The following is an 8,147-nucleotide window of genomic DNA, read 5'->3' as shown; positions in this document are numbered from 1 at the left end:
TCAGGATATAGCATAACTAGTGCTATATCACCAGAATCCATTTATAACATATTAAGTTCTTTCCTTGGTGTAAAGGTGATTCACAACCATTGGCTAGTGTATACACAAATCAGAATTTCTAGATTGGAGGAGAAACTAAAGCTGCTTGAAACATCATCTACTCTGCTTCTTTGTTCCACAATTCATGCTTAGAAAGCTTTTACATGATTCTTGGTTTTGTCACATTGCTTGCCTGTGGGGATTTGGGACTGCCTCAACTGACCACTGGTGAGTACTTTCTGTTTTAACATCATTTGGCCAAATGTGTGGTTGATGATGCAGGGTTCTGAAAAGGATGCAAAATAGCTATCTGAGATATATATAATCAGGAGCTTCCTCAATAGTTTAAATACATGGAAAACTTGGCTGGAAATTCCGTGCATTAAACTTCAACAGAATTGGACATCTTCTTTTCATTGATCTTTCCAAATTCGTTTCTCCTTGTTGCGGCCGTTAGCCCCAGTCATGGCAGACTGGTTCTACTGAAACACATCAAAACATATCCTAACGACTCCATGTCATCTTGGCGACTCTGCTCAATATCAAGATGGGCGTTGATGCTGGCGTATCGGGCAGTGCCTGTGAAGGTCTTATTTCCTCTGTATGGGATGTGTTGCCTGGTCCTGTTGTCTTGGTATTTTTGGACAAACCAAAATCAAAGAGGAATAATTTATTATAGTGACATCCAATGCCCATGAGGAAATTACCTGGCTTAATGTCTCTGTGTTTGAAATTCTTTGTATGCATATATTCAAACCTACTGATCATCTGGTCAGCCAACATAAGCACAGTTTTCATTGTCAACTCTTTTGATCAGAACGTGATGAGGTCCTGGAGGCTGGGCCCCAAAAGATCCAAGACCAGGGCACTGCTGTCTTTCTCCTGACCATACCACTGCATGTGGGGGATGCCAACCTTGCCCTGAAGGATCCTACAGAGCTTGCTCTTTTGCAGCAGCTTTCCCTTGTTGATGTTATTCACCAGATAAATGTCCCCGAAGGAGCCAGGCCTGATGTTTCGTCCTAGTTGGTATTTCTCCCTCAGACCATTAATTTGGCCTAGGAGCTGCTGCTGGTTTTCACCCAGAGAGGCAAAGATAGAGGCAAGGGCACCTGACAAGGGATGACGTGGCTTCTGAAGCTTGTCTAGAAAACGAAGGACTTTCCCACTGTTACAGGGCCCAGGTCGGCCTCAAGAGTCAAGATCACGGGCTCTCGGTCAGGTTTCTTTGTGCCTGGCTGCCAGTTGAGAGGCAGTTCTCTGGGTTACTAGCCTGGGTCACTCGTCTCTGGGCGGATGCCATTGACTTACTTTTGCAGCATCCAACATCTTCAGTGAGGGGAAAAAGGGGCATAATGACTTAAGGTGGCAGAGCTACTGCCACCAGGGCCACTTAGCTCATCAAGATGGCTGTCACCTCACCAGCAACTCCTTCACATCACTTTGGCTGCAACCCTGAACTCCAGTCTCAAATCTTCTTTCTGCCCTCTAGTAAAATATTAAGCAATCAAAAGCCTTCCAAAGATTCAAAATGAAAACTGGCCACTGGGATATTATTTGTACTTCTTATAAATTAATGGACATTTCAAATAACATGATGGTGATGCAAGGTGATTTGACCAAAGTCAGATAAATAACAAAACTTGAATAAATTTAAGGTGTGAAAGATCAAACATGAATATTGTAATTGTTATATCCTAAACTTTATAAAGTTTATCAAAATCATACCAGAGAAAATACCTATTTTTATTTCTTTTTCTTTAAATTTTGCTATCTCCAGAACATAATACACTAAGTTTCAAAATAGACCACTGGCAGAAATGAGTGAATGAGAGATCTTGACAAATGTGCTTATTATATTCTTATATCACATTATATTCACATTTTCCAACTAAAACATAGCAAGATCAGACATTTAAAATGTTCTGTGGAGAAAATCACTGCTTGCAAAACAAAAATACATGGAAAAGTCCATTTCAATCAATCATGTAAGCAATAGAGACAATGAAATAAAAGTAAAAATCCTAAACTCCTTTCACCTCTATGTCTATTGTCTCTTTCAAAATTCCAAAGCATGACTGCCTTACCTTTATACCTTGTGGAAGGTACTCATGTGAAAAGCTGCAATATCCCAAGGCTACTGCCTGCCAGGGTTTGCTTTTAAGTCAGCTTCAGGTTCTTCCCTTGAGTATTAGCACAAGAATGACTTGACTTAAGTATTTTCAATGGATGCAAATGTCAACCTTATCACCAAGGAAGACAAATGGTGCCCAGTTCTGGAAGCTCAAGTCAGTTTCACAGTGCGTTCAAATCTCTCACTGTTATCAGAACTTAGAACAGGAAAAGCCAGAGGTCAGTGTGCATGGATGGTTGCCTCAGTGTCCCAATTGGTGCCTGACCGGCTTGAAAATGTCACTTTCCAGGATGTTTTCACAAGTAGCTTTAACAAGTGTAGGAAGCTTAAAAAGGAATGAAATCCTACCATTTGCAAATAAATGCTCCCAACTGGCAACCATTATAATCAGTAAAATAAGCCTGTCCCAAAAGGACAAATATCATATATTCTCTCTATGACAACCTTCATGCAAAGTATTAAATAGAAATATGTAATGAAAACTACACAGATATATACAGATATAATAAAGAATAGCATACCAGGAATGAAAATATACATTACAGTACACATCTCTACTCCAAAATAAAAGGAGGACTCACAATGAAACTATTAAATATTCCTTTACAATATGATACCTGACTTTCTACCACGGCCTATACCTACCATATCAGAATACACTTAAATAGTAGCAATTTAAACTTGCAACTGTTACCAAGGATTATATGACTTTTTCCCACAATTATTTTATTTTTAATTTTATGGTACAATTCCATAACTCTGGGATTTCTCCTGCTCCCTCCCCAAGTTCCCTCCCTGTCAAATGATTTCCCCCATATTTTAGCAATAGTATAATACTTCATAAGCAGTCCTAACTGCATCATTCTGTTATTTAAGTTTGTCCTGACTTTGCTGGTAAAGACAATGGCACACAGTCCAGCATCCTATTGTCAAGATATATCCAAAAGTTTCATTGGGAGTTCATCTTTGATTTAGAAGTAGAAATGCATACTGCATTGTATCTTCACATCTGGATATGATTGATTGTCTCTATTACACATTTACTATACATTTCCTTAAATGAGAAGCCATGAAACAAAATCAACAGGAATAAACATAAAAGATTTACAGCACCCCCTCCTTACAATAGTTTCTTTCCTCTCCACTGAATCATTCTTATCAACAAATGAAAACTAAACAAAAAGCTTTCATTGAACCTGTTACTGCTGAGATATTGCCTTATTTCCCAACTTCCCTTGCTAACTGAAAGATTTTCGCACACCAAAACTGATAGCCCGGAAGGTCCTGGGGCAGCAGAAAACCCCTAGGTGGCACCAAAAGTTCCCGCCAATAATAGCCACCCCAGATTTATTTAAATGGAGTGGACCGAGCAGAGGACAACACATACCTTTACTTCAAGCTCCATCATCACCACTACATAAGTAGGGAGCTGGATGGGGAACGGGGCTGCTGGGATTAGAACCAGCACCCATATGGGATCCTTGTGTATTCAAGTCAAGGACTTCAGCTGCTAGCCTACCATGCTGGGCCCATAAATCCTGTTTTTATCCTCATTCTTGTCTTGTTAGTCTCGCTGTTTGATGCAGTTTTTATCTAATAGAAACATGATTTCAAAAACTTCATTTAAACATGAAATTAAAAGGCAACATTTAGGGCCCAGCGTGGTTGCCCAGTGGTTAAATTCTTCACCTGTCATGTGGCCAGATCCTATATGGGTGTTGGTTCATGTTCCCGCTGCTCCACTTTCCTTCCAGCTCCCTGCTTCTGGCCTGGGAAAGCAGTAGAGGAAGGCATAAAGACTTGATTCTCTGCACGCACATGAGAAACCCAGAGGAAGCTCCTATCTCCTTTCTCTTGCCTCTTGGCTTCAGACTGGCTTCAGACTGGCTCTGCTCCAGCTGTGGCGGCAATTTGGGGAGTGACCTAGTGAATGGAAGATCTTTCTCTTTGTCTCTGTTCCTCTCTGTAAATCTGACTTTTCAATAAAAATAAATAAATCTTTTGAAACCGGGGAGGCTACATTTAATCTAGTGCAAAAAAATTGAAACCCATGTATAGATTTTTTTTATTGTATAGATTTTACATGAACTTTTAGAAAAGTTTTTTTTATTTATTTTCATCTACATGAAAGGCAGACGACAGAGAAAATGAGGTAGAGGGAAAGAGAGAGCTCTACTGGCTGCCTCACTCCCCAAAGGCCTGTGATAGCAGGAAAACATTGCACCCAGGACCCCATTGGGCTCTCCTACTTGGGACAATGTCAACACAAGTACTGCAGCCACCATCTGCTGCTTCCTTCAACATGAAGATTCCCAACACATATGGACTGTTCAGCCTTACATTTCCAGCCTCCAGAACTGTGAGAAACAACTTTCTGTTCACACTCAGGCACTGTGTTGCAAGGGTATAAGAGGGGTCAATAGATGTCACACATTGGGAAGTTTCAGAACAACTTATTGAGGTTTCCTCTTTTCCCTCTGAATGGCTCAGGTTTACATGAGATGGATGATCTTGCTTAAAAAAAAAAAGCATTTGTTTTCCTTCCATGCCCATACACTGCCCTCCTCCTTCTTTTTCCCTTCTCTTTCCACTTCCAATTCATTTCTTTGTCTCTATTTAATTATGTATATAAATTACAGATATATATATATGTATATAATTATTTTTCATCTATTACATAACTAGATTTGTCTAAAGATTTTGCTGTCATCAGTGTTTCTACTTTCTTTCCTACAATTCCTTCTGAAATCCACCCTAGTTACCAAAACAGCATGTGTAAAACTCCAAAACTGTTCCTTTCAAAACTGATAATCATCTCCCTGCAGTTACACCCAAGGTTAGTTCTCAACTCCTACTCAACTCCTTGAGGTTTTATATTTCCGAATACTAATTGCTCTTGGAACCTAATACACTTGGCTTGTATAGCATCGGCATCCTAAAATTTCACAACTTTGGGAGGCAAGAGAAATAAATACAAATACCGGGGGATTCGGCATAGTCATTACTGGAATGTGCATGTCCCATAATAGAGTGCTTGGTTTAAGTTCTGGATTTATTTCCAATACAGCATTTGCTGGCATGTAACCCAGCAGGCAGCCAATGATGGCTCAATTACTTGAAACTCATGAAAAAATTCCAGATGTCCCAGTGTTCTGACTTCAACCTGACAGCGCTTGCTGGCGGGCATTTGGGGAGTTAACCATTAAATGGAACATGATGTTTTACCTAGTTTAATATCATTCTCTCTTTTCAAATAAAATGAGGAGAATTCAAAAGAAGTTACTTGTTTTCATTAAAGAAGATAGTTGTGTCCATATGTACTAATATTATACAATCTCAACAATATGTTAGCAAATGAAAAAACAATATGCAGAATAATATATAGTGAATGTTATAACATGCACAGAAAAGTCATAAGTAAGGATATATTATAAACAGCTATTTCAAAAAGTTGATGAAAAATTAAATATTATTAGTTTAATGGTTCATATTTTCCTCATAATTTGCACTTCAACTTTTTAAGAATTTCTTCTATATTTGCAATCTACATTTTTCTGTCCATCCATAGGCTTTTTTCAAGGATTCTGAGGAAACTGTTAGATTGCATTTGTCTCTAAACTTCTCAGAATGAGATTCATTGTTGTTGTACACCACTTTGTCTTGAGGAGTGATGATCATTTAAATACAAAATTTTTCACAATGATTTTAAATTATTTTTGCAGGTGCTATTAATGTAATGAACATTTATAACAAATATTATCATTTATTCATCACTTTATAGACCTGTACATATTTTAACCTATTTATAATAATATCATGGGCAGCATTTTATGGTCTTCATTTTTCACTTCACATTTATCATGCTTCACAATGTTTTTACTTTTTCATTATTCTTTATTTTCCAACCGGTTCCTTCCAACTCAACTGTTCTCCATGTTTACAGAATCACATAAAATACTAACCATATAAAGTTGGAATACAGGATCCCACAGTAAAACAGAATGAATCATGCCAATGACTTTTCAATGCAAGTTGCTTTTCTGGTAATATAAAAAGTTCTCAGAAACTTCATAGAAAATGTATATTATGAGAAAGCCATTGAGTGTATTTAAATTTTTTCATATGAAATAAACATGTTTTAACTCCATTTTCCATGAATTTTTTTTGAAGCACCTGTGTATACTCATATCCCGGGAAACACACCCAAGCTGATTTCTGACTCACTGCTTTCCATCTGCTCGTAATATGTCACATCACAGTTATAGAACAAATATCTCAGCTTTCCTAATATGAATGAGTTTTTAGGTTGTAATTGTGTTTAGACACCACAGCAATGTTGTAATGAACATTCTCATTCTTCTAGTCTGATTAACCGATGCTAAAATCCCTTAGAATAGATCTACTAGTGTGGAATTGCTGATGGAGAGAATAAGTAAGTTTTAACAAATATCACCAAATCACATTCTTAAAAATGTGTAACTCACACATTTTTATGACTGCTGCCTCATGTATTTTCCAACAATGAACTTTTTCACCATTTAAGGCTAAATAGTTTACTATGAAAAGTAGTATATAATTATTTTATTATTCTTTTACTATTGATGAATGAATTTCTCTTTGTCTTGTTTACCATATAGTTCATTTCTTTTGTGATGGTCCATTCGTTTCCTTAATCCTTTGGTTGTTTCAATTTTGTCATTCTCTATAGCAATTTAATTTTTGATTTTTATTACAAAATATAACAAAGTAATAATGTTCAAAATAGGTCAAGCACAGATGAGTCCCAAAGATTACAGTGAGTCTATAGATTCTATAGCTCAAAACCTTTCATTGTTCTAACAGCAGGAATCAGAAGATTATAATTTTTTTAAAAAAGAGATCAGATTATTAACATATAATTTTTAGCTATATTAAGCAAAAATATTAAGCTTACTCTTAATACTTCCCAAATGGCTATATGTTTTGTTTAATGGAGTACTGCAGTGCTTACAGTTTTTTTTCAAACCTCACCTCTTTAGAGGATATACACTGAATCTGTTTCCAGATTACTAGAGTTGCAGAAGTGATTCCATGTACTCAATCTACTTTTCTCTTTCAAAGACCTAGGTTCCTGTTCTTTCTCATGGAATATTATTGTGCCCCAAACTAGAATTTTTTTCCCCTCTCTACTTTCAAATACTTCCAGTTTTGTGTGTATCTGTATATGAACTCTGAGGAGGACACTGAAGGACTCCTTCTTAGCTATAGACTAGTCTCCAAAGCCTAATTTCTGTCATTCAGAATCTTGGTCTCAAGTTCATCAATTTTCTTTCATGTACTTCATGACTTCTGTGTCTCTTATTTCTTTCACGCAGAATATTCTTTAAAAATTCACATGCTCAATACTACATATTATGTCAAGGCTAAATGTGGTATACTATGTTAAAAGATGGTTACTGTTATGGTTTCATTGTGCCCCACACCAAATTCAGAGGTTGGAAACTTAATCCCTGAACTAAATAAATGTACATATTGGTGGTAGAAACTATCTTCAAAATATTCATGGAAAATATGTTACAAAAATTTACAATTTTCGCATGTATTTCTTACACAAACTTTTAACTTCATTTTTCATTAACTTTTTGATGTATCATTGTCTTTGGAGGTAGCACTTTTGGGAGGTGGTTAGGATTAAATGAGCTTATAAGGGAAGGGCCCTTAGGAAATTAGTAGCTTTATAAGAGGAATGATGATTTTAGCTTGCATCTCAAATACTGCATTCCACCATTGAATGCTATGGCAAAAGGCTCTCACCATTTGTTGGCAACCAATTAGTACACTTTTCAGTTTCCTAAAATGTAAGAAATAAGTTCCTTTATAAATTACTCAGTCTATGATATTATTTATACCACTACAAATCTAAGATTGTCACCAACTGTTATGACATCTGTAGGTAAATGCCATTTTTCTTCCTCTTGAATATGGCACACTCTTG

At 36.7% G+C, this 8,147-nt stretch overlaps 1 pseudogene; it reads right to left on the bottom strand.

The window, feature by feature from the left end:
• Positions 1-376: 376 nt before the first annotated feature.
• On the bottom strand, positions 377-1,393 carry LOC121158445 (annotated as a pseudogene).
• Between the last annotated feature and the right edge of the window lie 6,754 nt (positions 1,394-8,147).

Source organism: Ochotona curzoniae, unplaced genomic scaffold, assembly GCF_017591425.1.
Source record: "Ochotona curzoniae isolate NIBS_2020 unplaced genomic scaffold, NIBS_Ocur_1.0 contig_3819, whole genome shotgun sequence".
NCBI lineage: Eukaryota > Metazoa > Chordata > Mammalia > Lagomorpha > Ochotonidae > Ochotona > Ochotona curzoniae.
Note: the sequence above shows the minus strand (reverse complement) of the source record. Positions and strands in the feature narration are given on the sequence as shown.